The following is a 16,547-nucleotide window of genomic DNA, read 5'->3' as shown; positions in this document are numbered from 1 at the left end:
TATCCATCCGTCAGCAATCAGCCCATCGTCGCATCTTCTGTTAACCGTCTTCAAGATCAGCCGAGGGGATGGTGATGACGGCGCCGACGTGCCCCTCATCGCATCGGCCCCTTTTAGTTTTCCTGTTTGTGACCAGATCGGTCACAGTCCCTCCTCAGATGTGCAGGTTCGCCGCAGGACCAGCAGGTGGGCACTCCTCGTCTTCGGCTCTCGGGTGACTTCGGTTGACGCTCCTCGACGTCGGCCGCCGCGACGCTCCTAATCCGGTGCGAGGCCGAGACATTCGCCGTCAACTTTGCTGCTTCCATCCTGAGGGCCGCTGCCAGAGCTGCGTTGGTGGTGCGATGTTCTGCTAAGAGTAGCTGTCTTATTTCCGGGTCTCGAACTCCGCTGCCGAAGGTGTAGGCCGCCTCTCCAGCGATGAAGTCAGTAGGCAGGCCCCTGAGGGCCTTATGGGCAAGTTGTTCCACCGCCATCGCGAATTCTTGTAGGGACTCGCCTGACTGTTGGATCCTCGTTTTTAGTTGGGTCCTGAATGCTGCAGCAAGTTGATGGTCACCATAACGTCCCTCCAAGGCCGCCATTATCTCAGCGGCTGTCCCATCTTCTGGAACGCTGTGAAGAATCTCCGACGCCTGTCCCTGAAGCGCGGCCAGCAGCTGAGTAGTTTTCTCTACTGGCGTCCACCCATTGTGCTCTGCGATGGCCTCGAACTGGCGACAGAATATCGTCCAAGACGTCGTACCGTCGAACTTCGGTGTCTTGACGTTGTAATGTCTGGCTGAAGGCGATGGTTCCGCAGGGCCACTATATGGAGCCCTCAACTCTGTGGCCGCTTCTTGCATGGCACGTCGAACCTCCTCGGCAACTATCTGTTTCTGTTCTCTAGCCTGGCGATCCACCAACGCGAGGATGTACTTGTTTTCTTCAGCATGTCGGTCCATCAACGTGAGTATGTCCTTGTTTTCCTCGGCGTGTTTGTCCATCACCTCACTCGTCTTGTCCAGCAACTCGCTCGTCTGCTCTTGACGACGCTCGAGATCGCGGATTTTGCCGTCGAAATGGTCTACCTCCTGTCATAATTCGGTTACTGTCTCGTTTATAGTTGTAAAATTCTTGTTTAGGTTGTCAAGATCGGCTTTGAGTTCGTCTTTCACGATGGCGACAATTCCATCTACGTGGGCCGAAACGCTTTCAATTTGCGAAGTGACGTCATCTTTCACTCCGCTTATGTCGCCTTTCACTTCACTTATGTCACTTTTCATCTCCGTTTTCACTTCACTTATATCGTTCTTGACCTCACTGATGTGCTTGTTCATGTCGTTCATGTCGTCTTTCATTTCTGCTTTTACTGCACTTAAGTCGTTTTTCAGTTCCGCGATGGCTTGCAGAATCAGCTGTAGGTTCTCCATTGTCGATAATGTCCCGATTCTGACACCAATGTAAATTTAATTAGTAACAACAATGTAATTTATTCGCCACAACAATAATTCCTTTCTACAATTCGCCTTAAACGCTCTCGTCAACAATTGGATTTTCACTTAACACAGTATTCGTTATAGCACTCCACCGACGACAATGACAATTTACTTGGACTAGTACGAACAACAATGAACTGTTAATCTTAACTAATATTTACAAAGCACTAGTTACAAATCAGAACTATCAGTTCTCAGTTCACAGTTCTTCTAGCTCAGTCACTCGAGTTCACAGTATCTCGAACCACAGACCTCCAGAGACAGTTCACTGTACTCGAACTCAGGTCCCTCCAACTGCGGTCCACTGCACTCGAACTCAGGTCCCTCCAACTGCGGTCCACTGCACTCGAACTCAGGCCTTCGGATGCTGACGCAGATGCGGACGCACACTCGAGTCGAACTCCGGTACACAAGACTGGCTTGCTTGCTCTGGCTTTCTCACTGACTGGCTGACTAATCAACTGAAAACTGCTGTCGTTCCTTCGCGTCCTTAATTTATAACCACAGCGACGTAGCCTCGAAAGTTCCACGCGTCTCTAGAGATGGCACTCCAGAAAAATCCAGAGCCCTCTCCTCTCTACCAGCACCAGATGCACGCGCACTCTCTCTCCACTCTCTCGCCGCGTTGGTCCTTTCCCCTCTCCGCCGCGCGCCATGCCAAAGTGCTCCGCGCGAACTTCTCTCTTGCGGGACACTGGTCGTGAGTTCGAATCTCACGTCGCTGTCACAATATGAAGTTTTTGACTCAAAATGGCCTAAGATATCGTATACCTAAATGTTTGACATTTTCTCGTGAATTATCCTGTGTGTGTGTGTATATATATATATATATATATATATATATATATAGTGACAGCCGCGTCGGGAGTCGAGCACGCATCCCGCAGAAGGTAGGGCGCGCGAGAAGACAGGCGGCGGAGAGGGGTGACGTAAGGGGACGGGCGCTGGGAGCGGCAAAGGAAGTTGCGCATGCATTTAGGCAATGGAAGGTGCGGTGTGGCGCGAAGTAAGGGGGGGGGGGGAAGCTGGAAGTTTCCAAAAGCTACGCGAGCAGATTGTTGTAACGAGACGTCCAGAAACATTGTTTGCAAAAATCGAAACATCGAGAACGTGTGATTTAGTAATACATAGAAGAGCCAGTTCAGTATAGAACAGTTAGTCAGTCAGCCTCGTGAAGCAGCAGTGAACGAGCAAGGAAGCCAGCCTTCGAGACTTGGGTTCGACTTGAGGAGGACCGCAACTGAGGCAGCGCCCAGGCGAGTGCGGCGTATCCGGAAGTCTTGAGTTCGAGTGCAGTGGACTGTCTCTGGAAGTCTTGGGTTCGATATACTGTGAACTTGAGTGAATGAGCTAGATGAACTAGTCAAGGTAAACGAACTGTGAACTGAGAACTGACAGTTCTGATTTGTAAATAGTGCTTTGTGAACATTAGTTGAGATTAGGAGTACATTGTTGTTCTCAATAATCGAAGTGAATTGTCATTGTCGTCTGTGGAGTGCAATAACGAATACTGTGTTGCTGTGTGGAGTGAAATACTCATTGTGACGGCAGTGTTTAAATTCAAAAAGAGAAAGCCATGATTGTTGTGACAATAAAAGAAACATTATTGTTTTGAATTAAAAGTCACAATATATATATATATATATATATATATATATATATATATATATATATATATATATATATACATATATTCTGTATATACAGGGTGATGTATTCTGTTTGTTTACAGCAAACATGTTGCAGCAAAACACGCTTTTCTGACTCTATAAATAGGCCCATGACAAAGCTATGGTCACATTTAATTGACCAATTCATACCATTCCGAAATATGTCTTCAACGTCAAATGTTTGAATTAACTATATATTAAGAAATAATAACAGAATTACAAATTTAATTCTTTAATACAATAACAAACGAAAGACATTTATAATACACAACTCCAATAATAATACACGTGATTATGCACAGAGCATTAAATGATTAATGATACAGTAGAACGTAAACTAAAAAATAATATTGTGCAATTAACACAATTTCATAGAAATTAGAAAAGTTACACAAATATGTATTTTCCATATTGAAATTATTAAATAACATATTCACCTTAAACACAATTTAAATGTTTAATTAGTTACAACAATTTATAATAATATTATGTGATCGATGTTTTTAACGTTTGACCATGCATATACAATTTGATATAGTATTTATTTATATTTTTATTTAATTTTTATTTATTTATTTATTTATTTATTTATTTATTTATTTATTTATTTATTTATTTACCTGGTAGAGATAAGGCCATCAGACCATTTCTTCCCCTCTACCAGGGGATTACAACTACAATATTAAGAATACAATTACAATTATAATTACAATTAATATTAAACTTACAAATACAATAAAAATTAAAGTACTAAAAGATTAACTGATTAATAAAAGCTAGACAGTTTATTGTAAAAGTTAAGGAGAGAGAAACTTTTTTTTTATTAAGTAAAAATTAAACCTACTCTACGCAGTAAGAAAATGCCTAATAAGTTTGCTTTTGAACGCTACTAAATTCCGACAGTCTCTGATGTCACTAGGTAGGGTATTCCACAAGCGCGAGAGCGAGATTGTGTATGATTATGAATACGATGATGTCTTATGTGTTGGTATGGCTAGTATGCGATTATTTTGCGTGCATGTGAAGAGATTATGATATGATGACAGGTAACTGAAACGGGAGGCAAGGTAGGTAGGTGTAGAAGTGTCAAGAACTTGGAAAAGGAGAACAAGAGAATGAAAATTTCTACGTTAGTTAAGCCGTAGCCAGTTTAGAGTTTGGAAGGATGGAGTAATGTGGTCAGCGCGACGGACGTCGCAGACGAAGCGAACACAAGAATTATGAACACGTTTTAATTTTTGCGACTGGTTGACATTGAGGTCAGTCAGTAGAAAATCACAATAATCGAAGTGGGGCATTACAAGTGTTTCCACTAGTATTTTCTTGAGTGATAGCGGAAAGAATTTTCGAATGCTGTATAAGGAATGTAGTATGGAAAGCACTTTTTTGGTAATATGGGTTACTTGGTTATTTCAGTTTAAATGCGTATCAAAGTAAACTCCAAGGTTTTTAACACAGGAAGCATAAGGTATTATTGTGTCGTTTAACTTGACTGGAAGAGCAGGAGTAATGTTACATAATAGAACTTGATATCCCACTAGGATTGTTTGTGACTTTCTTGCATTGAGAGTCAAACCAAACATTTTAGCCCATGTAGATATAGATTCAAGTCCACGTTAAGATTTTGTATTGCGCCATTGAGTGAGTCAGGGGTGTTACTTACTTACTTACAAATGGCTTTTAAGGAACCCGAAGGTTCGTTGCCGCCCTCACATAAGCCCGCCAGCGGTCCCTATCCTGTGCAAGATTAATCCAGTCTCTATCATCATACCCCACCTCCCTCAAATCCATTTGAATATTATCCTCCCATCTACGTCTCGGCCTCCCTAAAGGTCTTTTTCCCTCCGTTCTCCCAATTAATACTCTATATGCATTTCTGGATTCGCCCATAGTGCTACATGCCCTGCCCATCTCAAACGTGTGGATTTAATGTTCCTAATTATGTCAGGTGAAGAATACAATGAGTGCAGTTCTGTGTTGTAGGGATATAAATTTGTAAATCGTCTGCGTAAAGGTGATTCTTATTTTTATTGGGTTATTTTACGACGCTGTATCAACATCTAGGTTATTTAACGTCTGAATGAAATGAAGGTGATAATGAGTCCAGAGTCCAGCACCGAAAGTTACCCAGAATTTGCTCGTATTGGGTAACTTGCCCCGACCGGGAATCGAATCCGGGCCACCTGGTTTCGCGGCCAGACGCGCTGACCGTTACTCCACAGGTGTGAACAAGGTGATGCTTACAGTGCTGTAGAGTCCAGGGGATGTCAATTCCTTAAATAGTGAATAGTAGTGGTGATAGAACAGATCCATGTGGGATTCCAGAATCAACGATACGCCATGAGGAAGTTTGACTACCAATGCAAACACACTGCTGACGTTCGCTGAGATAAGAGGAGAACCAAGAAACTGTGTAATAGTAATGTCACAAATTAATTTTAATGTGTTTGATTTTAAAATTGATGTATATTCAATTACAATGAAATTATCTATTTCAAATATTGTCACACATGTGTAATATGACTTTATATTAGATACTGTAATTGCAATTGAAGCCTGAGAAAGTCATAAGGCGAAATCGTTAACATTTTATAACAATGAATACTGACAAATTATTATATTCTATAGTATTAGTTTGATTGTAAATAATTGATAAGTCATTCTGACGGAAAATATAATTAGCTGTGAAATATCGCAGACACTTATCAGAATAACAAAATGAACTTTGATAATTTGTTCATATCTGGCTTCAAACCCCACGAACACAATCGCAAAATGGAGACTAATTTATAATCTGTTACCCTGGCACATGACGGTTGCTTAGTAAATAATTGTTCATAGCTGTTAGTAAGTTCAGCCAAACATACACAACATAAGTCTAGCAAATTAACTTCACTGAAGAATAGAATTGTCGAATAGAGACATATAATTCGAATCCATTTGGTTGCTGTCCTGTAAATATAATAATTATTTCTAATTGTAGGGATTGTAGAGATTCCACTGGATTAAATACCAGTGGATTACAAAGGAAAACATTTCATTCTCCAGTGACTTACATTCTAGTAGTTCCTTATAGTGTTTAATAAAATTATATCTGCGTAGAACAGACTTCAATACTCGAAAATGAAACAAATTGCCTCAATCTAATTTCTCTTCCCATAATGTACATAAGTCTCCTGAGAAATCATTAAGGAGACGATGAATGAAATTTTTACATTTATTTTAATATAGAGACTTGATGTTGGTATACATATCAAATTGATATCAGTAACATCGTGTTTAAGTTATATGCTGTAGTTATAGTTTAATTAATTCAATAGTTATTTAAATTAAAAATATGTAATTTGCATTGTTTGAAAATTTAACATCACCAAATTTTAAGCATTACTTGAAGTTATCTTGATGGCCTACCTTTCACGAACGTCACAGACGTATCGCAAACGGTGTTTATGTTTCAAATCTGTTTCCCCTATCAGGCGGAGTGGTATGAGGCGAATGAGACCAATGACGTCATCTTTCATTGAGATCTAATTCCCACAGACATAGGGATGATCCAATGAATGTCGGGATTGAAAGGATGTGTAACATAACATTGAACTGTGCCACATCAGAGCAATACTACCGTCCCATAAAATCCCATCGTGTTGTTTATATTACCAGCCTTAAATGAAGCTGATTATAGCTCACTTTCATCACTGGTGGCAGACGTTAGAACTATTCCAGGCGGCAGGAAAATTTGTAACTGTGGTTGTACTGTAAGTAACAAACGAAAGTAAGCATTGGAACTGCAACTCAGCCCTGTATCGACATATTGAGCAAATAGTTCCAGTGATTGAGGGTCCTTCTAGGAACCTGTAATGACACATTCGGATGATAAGCAGATAATATACAATGTTATCTAATTCTGTGATTATGAGAATGCAGTAGATTATCCGTCAACCTATTAACCGATTCTTGGATTATCCGTCTGTCATTCTCTCCTTTTTATATGTTGCAAAAAATATTTAGTACTGCACAATACGTTAGTACGTATTTTTTTTAGAGAGCCATATTACAAGCCTTTGGCCTTACACATTATGATCTACTGTTCGAGTGACCTGTTTAATTTCTCTGCAAATCGTCTTCCAGAAGTGCCAAAAGAATACATGTTGTGCTAAGTATCGAATAGAAGTGGATATAATTGAGTGATTTTTGGAAAAGAGGAACTGTGGTTTATCTCACATCGGAATACGAGATTGGAGTTACAACTGTACAAGATTTAATAAAAAAACAAGGATAAAGTGTATAAATTACTTAAATCTATAACATGAGACCTATACTTTTCCTGTCTTTACACAGAAATCCACCATAGGAGATTTCCTTGACCCTTAGAAACCAGCCATTGACATTCGTTCACTCATTCATAGTATTCTGTCACTGCAAACCAAGCATTCTTCAGTCTTTTCTATTTTTTGCCTTTCTCTCAGTCTCCGCATTCGATCCATATGTCTTAATGCCGTCTATTACTTGATATCTTCTTCTGCCCCTAAATCTTGTCCCGTTCACCATTCCTTCCAATGACTCTTTCAGTACGCAGTTTCTTCTCAGTCAGTGACCCAGCCAATTCCTTTTCCTCTTCCTGATCAGTTTCAGCATTATTCTTTCTTCACCCACTCAATAATGACGAGGAAATAAACAACGACTTCAACGAACTTCATCACAACTCAGATGGTGTGATTGCTCCTGTGTTCGAGATTCTGGAAACAAATTTTCTGTTGGGTCGACGAGCAGTTGAGGACATAGGGAACCATCATTTCCCATGTCCATTTGGAATTGTTATGACCATGTTACCGGGGGTTATCCTAGGAGAATTAATACAGTTGAAGGCTGGCATCACCGGTTAAATAATAATAATAATAATAATAATAATAATAATAATAATAATAATAATAATAATAACAATAATAATCGCAACCTTCATTCGAGTTCCTGCAAAAACTCCAAAACGAAGAGGCAGAAATTAGTAGACAAATTCACCACTATGATACAGGTGGATCCCCGAACAAGAGGATGAGATCACATCAACAAGTCGACCGTCGAATCGAAATAATTGTTTCCCGTTACCGAGAGTACAAAGAGAATGGGCAAATTCAGCAATATATCCGAGTTCTGGGGCACGTCATAGTAGTAAATATATTGTAAAAGTATTACGTAATGTTTTATTTCACTCAACAGACTAGATGACAAAAGCTTCTCAACCGAATAATAACACGCATTTCCCATACTTATTCTGCGTTTAATTTCCTCCCGAGTGTCATTTATATTTGTTACTGTTGCTCCAAGATATTTGAATTTTTTCACCTCTTCGAAACATAAATCTCCAATTTTTATAGTTCGATTTCGTACAATATTCTGGCCACGAGACATAATCAACATTAATAAATACATGTGAAAAGACTTAGGACTTATTTGCACAAACGTGGGACGAAAACGTGTTGTGACAAATACTTTGGAACAATTTGTCGCAGTACAATTCTTGTAGCGATATCAAGACGCGTTGTGACAAATTGTTTGGGACGAATTGTCGCGCTACGATTCTTCCGGGACGAATAGTCGTAGATTTGATGTTTGTGACTCTCCCAAGGAATGTGATACATTTTTTTAATACTGTGCCTATCAAAATTAGCACTCACTCCAGGCTAAGGATTTCAATAGCCGACATCCCATTAATATATACAAGGCAGTCATTCAAGGAGGACGAATTGTGGAAAGATTTTAACATTCTCGAAAGAGGGCAGTCTTTCCCAGCCATCGCAAATATGCACTCATTACTACCTCTTACAAAGAGACCGGTCTTAATTTAACCGATAAAAGGACCTATTAGCCATGCTGAATTTACCGCACAAGAAGCACTGCAAGTTCTAGCGGAATATTTGTGTTTCAAAGTAACAAGTGGTATAAATTGATTTTGTTAAACTTATAAGCTCATTTTACTTTGATTTTTAGTTACTTTCGTACAAGCAGAATAAAGTTCCGTAACATAAATTCTGCTTGAAGATGTTCTTTCAATAAAAATACAGACTTTTTTAATCAGGTAATTTTCTGATATCCCCTGAACAATAATACAGTTTGTTTTGTAATAAATATACATTCTGGCATTCTGAAAACTATTTTTCTCCGTGCCTCTAAAATTTCATATTTATGACTTACAACCATTTCCATGTTAGAGCCTCAATTATATAGCTAAAGGTAAATGAAAATTATTGTACTTAAGAACTCTGAAGTATTTCTAAATTAAATAGTTAAAGCAATTTTAGTGACATACGATTTGTTTGAATTTGTCACTTTGTGTACAGATGTAACAATAAATTGTCTCAGCCTGTATTGAAAGAAATTACGCATTTATTTTGTGATAATTTAAAGAAATGTAGCATAACCAAAAACGCCATTCTTTTTGTTTAAAACTCCTCAATGAAATGACCCGTAATTGATTAAGTGAGAGCAAAATATTTCATCCACTTCCTCTACAGAAATGGACGGATAGATGGATGATGTTTCCAACCCAATTTTTGGGTTCGGGAATGACAGAAGCATATGCTCACATCAAACTCTGTAAAACTAATATTCTCAGTAGCAGTAGCTACCTCTCCTTATACCTAAAAATAAGACAGAGCAAAGAATTACGATTGTAGGAATGTGTGACAAGATCAATAACCGCAAAAGTCACATTAAGGAAAGATTTTTGCGATTTTGATTTCAATAAGAAGAAAAAAGCGGCAGTAATTTGATGATGATGATGATGATGATGATGATGATGATGATGATAGTAAGCCTATAGAGAGATACAAATGTGGTTATCTATCGGGACATGGAGCAACCCTAGGTACTGCAGCCTAAACAGATTTTTTGTGCACCTATGATGAAATGAGTTGCGTATCGAATGTGTTGCGCTGCCCTACCATCCGCCACGATACGAATACCTCTATATTATACAAAACCGTACATAATACCGTTAGTGCTGATATGCCATTAATCATAGATCTACGGTTATGAATCATACCCCCGTGAGACCAACCAACTAGCATACATTCCGGGTTTCGAAGCCTCTTTACAAAGAACTATGAGTCGTAGACAACTCTCCACCAGTGTCATCTGCCAAATCTTGTACAAACCGCGAGAAAGATCTACTGCTGCGGAATGTGATTCTGACATTAAGCAAATAGAGGGGATGCCAAATTTTTCGAAATGGTAATGATAATGAAAAGGGGATTGTGGTCTATGTTCGTTGAATGTAGGGAGAAGAACTCAAGACTCGGAGAAAAACTCTCTCAAACTGGGCTTTATCGACCACAAACACAATTGTTATTATTATTATTATTATTATTATTATTATTATTATTACATTCTACAAAAATATCAATGGGATAGGAAATAGCATCAATTTAAGAATTTGTTATTTTTTAAACACAAAAGCTGCAGTAACATATCAATAAATAAATAAATAATAATAATAATAATAATAATAATAATAATAATAATAATAATAGGAAATTCTCAATAAATAAATAAATAAATAAATAAATAAATAAATAAATAATAATAATAATAACAATAATAATAATAGGAAATTGTACAAAGATATGTCAACGGGGAAGGAAATACCATCAAATTGAGCATTCGTTAATATTTTGAAACTGAAAAGCTGCAGTAGTAATTAGATAAATAGAGATATAGACAAATAGATAATTAAATAAATAAATAAATAATCTGAACAGGGTAAGAAATACCCCTGATCACATATATAACAGATTGACCATCTCCATGTTAAAAACTGTGACATGTGGAAGAGAACAACCATAAGAATAGCCACCGTAGTTTGAGAACGACTGTTAGATGGAAGTACAGATGCTATACGCAATTGAAATGAGAGTGATAGCGTGATCTCTTATGCAGTAGCAAGATGGAAGTAGAATAAAATTGATAAAAATAGTTTCCGTCAAAGCCTATTAGGCTGAGCAATCTAATATATTATATACTCGTATGATCAATTTAGGCATTTGTTGATTTTATGAAACTCAAAACCTGCAATATCATACAAATAAATAAATAAATAAATAAATAAATAAATACATAAATATATAAATAAATAAAGTAATAAAGTAATAATTCATAAATAATAAATAATTGATCCTACGATCAGATTTGAAAATTCAACCACTCGACCATCTGATGTGAACGAAGAGAAAAAGAAAATCTGCAAACCCACCACTCCGTTCTTATCTATCAACTATAGTATTAAAACCATCATAGTTACTGGTCTGTTCTTTGGAGCATGAGGTATCATTCCGAAAATCTTTATAAAGTCGAGGGAAAAATACAAGCTGAGCAGAAAACTTCAAGATGCCATGCCACCACCATAATAACATTTTACGTAGCGATATTTCGCCAGCTTATTTATGGTGTACAATCAATTTAAATTGTACTAGATCTCTTTTTTGTTGCTGATTAATCGCTTTTGTTTGAAATCTCCTCATATAATTTTTCATTATTGTAAACTATTCTGTGTCTTAAGACAATTAATTAATAATATTATTAACAATAATAAATTCTACAAAAATATCTCAACACGGTAGGAAATACCATCAATTTAAGAATTTGTTAATTTTTTAAAACTTCAAAAGCTGCAGTAACATATCCACAAAGTTTCATACTAATGGACATACACCCCACAGAGAGAAACGATCAATTTCATGGGCAGATAATAATGAATCTTCTCTATGTGATTTTTATGAGCTGCGACTCGTTGAGGCAAGTGGAGTTTCGATAGCATTCATATATAAATCCAGGGCGTTTGGGTGCCCATTCACTTCAGAGTCGTGTTTCCAATACGTTACAACGTGAATAAGGCATTGGTAAGTATACCGACTGAACATGCTGTTCTTATTACCGATTTCATGGTTCATTTTATTATTCCCGTCTCACGTTACAGTCCAAGTGCTAATATTTGCGACCATAAATTCAGGGAATTCGGATTTTTATTCTTGGTAAGGACTAAGATATAAGCTACATGCTCATTCTGAAGGGAATGCGTAAGATTCTCTTTTTATGCAATATCTTAGCATTCTCCCAAATCATCGCTTAACTGCATGGTCAAAGGACTTCGGTATTTTGGGCATAATTTAGTTTACAATCTGAGAATTCGCTTTTAGTCTGAATTAGTATAAATTGAATATGCAATCATTCACTTACTAATAACAATTAAATAAACCGGAAATATGTCTACATTCAATTCAATATAATCTTAAAGTTATTCCCTGAAAACGCAATACAGCCACCCTCAGAGCTCTGTCGGCTGAGGAGCTTGCCTGCTGATACGGAGTTGCGCTCGGACGTGAGTTTGTTTTCCGCTTGGGCTGATTAGCTCAGGGATATCAAGGTTAGATGCATGTACTCAATTCTCCGTGCTATAAAACACTGAGTGGTTGGAATGAATCCATTCTGCAGGCAGCAGCGGTGATCAAGAAGTGGTGAGCAAAATGAACACTACCATGGCGTGGTGAATTAAACTGCTTTTATGTAATTGATATTGCGTTACATTCATACAAGACAACAAGAAATCAAAGCACGTTTTGCAGCATGTTCCTTTCTAATAAATGCAAATAATTTTAAAACGGTAGAATTTAATAATATACATAGACTCTTCTTAACTTAAAAGGTTTCAGATAATAACTAGGATCTAATTAATTGTTAGCCTATATACATAGTTATCGAATAATGCAATTAGTACATAAACGCTGCGTTTGTGTTTCAAACTAATAAAAAAGGAAAAGAAATCACAGGACATTCTGGATATGGTAAAATGAAATAATAAGCCTGTAAAAAATAATAAGCATACGTATATTCTCTTTAACTTAGTCAGTTTTAGATAATGAGGCCTATCTAATTAATTACTATGTAACTATTACACAATCATGTACTTATTATATGAAAATCACTCTTCTAAAACAAATTTAAATTTCTGAATTGTAGCCTAATTTAGAAGTGAATTTTTTGCTTTTTACCGACACCAGCCTTCTTAGTTCGGGCGCATATTATCATCTGATAATCATGATCTTAGTCTTGGTTTTTTCAGGTTTACAAGTGAGAGAAATTGCTTATATACGTACATACTGCCAAATATAAAAATAAATTGCGCCACAAATCTTCACACCCCAGAATATAGTATATCAGGATTTAAAGCTTTGTAAAATGTCAGAACTTTACGATCTTAGAATGTATTTGCTGGTGCATTATTGATAAAGTCAGTACTTTGGAACGGAAGATCTGAATTGGCAAACATCCCAAGTCCATTCAAGTGTTTTTTTTCAAGACACCAAAGAAACTGTATATTATAGGTTTGCAATATAAGAATACCTATTGAAATAAAATACTTGTATAATTAAAAAACACAGGCCTAGACACGGACTTGGGATATCCCTTTTTTACAGGATGGTAGTCTATACAAAACACAACATATCAGGTAAAAAAATCGAATTCGATAAATTTTGGACTTGCAACTCGTAACTGACATGTAACAAGTCTACAGTATTAGCAACATACCCTTTTGTTTATACTTCATTCTGTAAACGAGATGCAATACATTGAGAAAGAAGCTGTACATACATCTACACATATATTTACTACTATTTAATGTCAATAAAAAAAAAAACAAAATGTGAATAGTACATCATTCTGTAAATCAAGTAATAATGTCATGCGCTTGACACTGCTTTCTTTTTAACTAAATCATTTCTACATACCAAACAAAGAGCATCACCCCATCTTTCATTCACATACGAAGACATGAGTGCAGTCAGCCTAAAACTTACTGAATGATTTCTTCGTCAATGTGTAATGTACAACCCTTGTGTTCACCAGTGACTTGTACCTACGTGCCCTACGTGCTCTGAGCAGCGCATATGGGTTCTGAGGCACGTTTGCGCTCTCGTTGACATCGCTGCATTAGCTGGTTGAGTTTTTCCGAGTTCTTTTTCGAACTGTACCACAAATGTCAGGTAATCTATGGTAAATCCTCTTCATCTCGCCAAAACCATCCCGCTATCACCAATACCATCGACGGTAAATAACATAACCGTCATTCAATAACTAACTAAAAACGCAATATACGAAAATACTATAAATTATGCACATGTAATAATAATTATATTATCTAGTACTTATATAGTATTTTCGGTAAAGAAGTTTGTCTTCGAACTCTAGAATAAATACGAATGCTTTGCTAAAGAATGAAAGATTCACTACTGTGACAGACAGCATGAATGACAGTTATGTGCATTAGTTAATTTTCATAATGATGTTATATCTCACTATAGCCACACCATAACTAGATAACATTTCTCAAATTTTCTTGCAGATCATATGTTTCGTGGTGGTGTTGTTGGTGTGCGTCTGGGTACAATATGCAGACGCTGATATAAAAGAAATCATAGAGAAGATTAAAGGTGAGAAGGAAAAGAAGGAGGCGCCGCCCAAGAAACACCACTGTGGCAAGTGAGGTTATGGTTAAGGGTTCGGATGTGAAATCAGAGTAAGCTGTATGTGCTAACAGTAATAAAGACAATATAGGTGATAAATTTTGTTTTATTTTCTAAAAATACTTCTACTTACGTTTAAAATTCAAAATATAATATTATGAACATTACCCTTCCCTCTCCACATTACCTAGAATACTTACACTTTCGAGCAGAATTTGTGTTAAACACTACAGGCATTTTGGCACCACTCAAAATGTCTGGTTCAATTTGTAAGAAATTCTGGAGAGTAATAAAAGATGTCAAAATGGACAAGTTTTTCTTTCTTAATGAACCGGTAGTCGAAAAAGCAATAGGCCTAATAAGTAGAGACCGTATTCTAGCCGAGGACATATGATATGCTATGATATACTGTATATATTTTTCTCAACATAATATGCCGTCCTGATGACGCTTCACATTCACTTATTTGCAGTCTCTTACGTACACTATTTACAGCTTAAACACAGACATATAATGACCTTAAAACCTGTTGTTACAATGTCCTTCATAACCCTTCACTTTTACTTAACTCTCTTCTAATTTAGCCTATTTTCTCCTTATCCTATTTCACTTCTCCTATTCTCAGCTACACTTGAAAAGTATTCTTACTAGTTTTCTCATTCAAGTTCATTCCCCTTTTCTCAAAACTTACTAAATAATTATTTCATATAAATAACATAATACTCTTGAAAGTAAGTAATATTGAAGACCCATCTCTTGTTCACTATCTCCGTAAAAATATAACCTATTACTAAATTCGCTGTCTAAACACGCAAACGGAGATAAGGTTAGTTGTTCATAGACTATATTAGTGTGACGTTACGTTTGAGAGTACCACAAGTACTATCAGGGAACTTACTTACGTACTTACTTACTTACTTACTGCCCTTTAAAGAACCCGGAGGTTCATTGCCGCCCTCACATAAGCCCTCCGTTGCTCCCTATCCTGAGCAAGATTAATCCAGTCTATATCATCATATCCCACCTTCATCAAATCCATTTTAATATTATCTTACCATCTACCTCTCGGCCTCCCCAAAGGTCTTTTTCCTTCCGGTCTCCCACCTAACGCTCTGTATGCATTTCTGGATTCGCCCATACGTGCTACATGCCCTGCCCATCTCAAACACCTGGATTTTATGTTACTAATTATGTCAGGTGAAGAATATAATGCGTGCAGTTCTGAGTTGTGTAACTTTCTCCATTCTCCTGTAACTTCATCCCTCTTACCCCCAAATATTTTCCTAAGCACTTTATTCTCAGACACCCTTAACCTATGTTCTTCCCTCAAAGTGAGAGTCCAAGTTTTACAACCATAAAGATCAACCGGTAATATAACTGTTTTATAAATTCTAACTTTCACATTTTTTAACAGCAGACTGGATGATAAAAGCTTCACAACCGAATAATAACAGACATTTCCCATATTTATTCTGTGTTTAATTTCCTCCCGAGTATCATTTATATTTGTTACTGTTACTTTTAGGTATTTGAATTTTTCCACTTCTTCAAAAGATAAATTTCCAATTTTTATATTTCCATTTCGTACAATATTACTTTCTCATATACTTTGTCTTGTCGGGATTTACTTCCAAACCAATATCTTTACTTGCTTCAAGTAAAATTCCCGTGTTTTCCCTAATCGTTTGTGGATTTTCTCCTAACATATTCACGTCATCCGCATAGACAAGCAGCTGATGTAACCCGTTCAATATGAAATCCTCTCTGTTATCCTGGACTTTCCCAATGGCATACTCTAGAGCAAAGTTAAAAAGTAAAGATGATAGTGCATCTCCTTGCTTTAGCCTACAGCGAATTGGAAACGCATCTCACAGAAATTGACCTAT

The 16,547-nt window shown here is 37.0% G+C and overlaps 1 long non-coding RNA gene across 2 annotated transcripts; it reads left to right on the top strand.

The window, feature by feature from the left end:
- Positions 1-11,832: 11,832 nt before the first annotated feature.
- On the top strand, positions 11,833-14,760 carry LOC138699897 (uncharacterized). 2 transcript variants are annotated; one of them, XR_011332117.1, is made up of 3 exons: positions 11,930-12,039; positions 14,045-14,181; positions 14,541-14,760. It is a non-coding gene; the product is annotated as an uncharacterized lncRNA (long non-coding RNA). The 2 variants fall into 2 exon arrangements; XR_011332118.1 differs by lacking the exon at positions 14,045-14,181 and having other exon boundaries at positions 11,833-12,039.
- Positions 14,761-16,547: the final 1,787 nt, after the last annotated feature.

This window comes from Periplaneta americana, chromosome 5 (assembly GCF_040183065.1).
Source record: "Periplaneta americana isolate PAMFEO1 chromosome 5, P.americana_PAMFEO1_priV1, whole genome shotgun sequence".
Lineage (NCBI taxonomy): Eukaryota > Metazoa > Arthropoda > Insecta > Blattodea > Blattidae > Periplaneta > Periplaneta americana.
The sequence above is the reverse complement of the archived record's forward strand: the minus strand, read 5'-3'. Positions and strand labels throughout refer to the sequence as shown.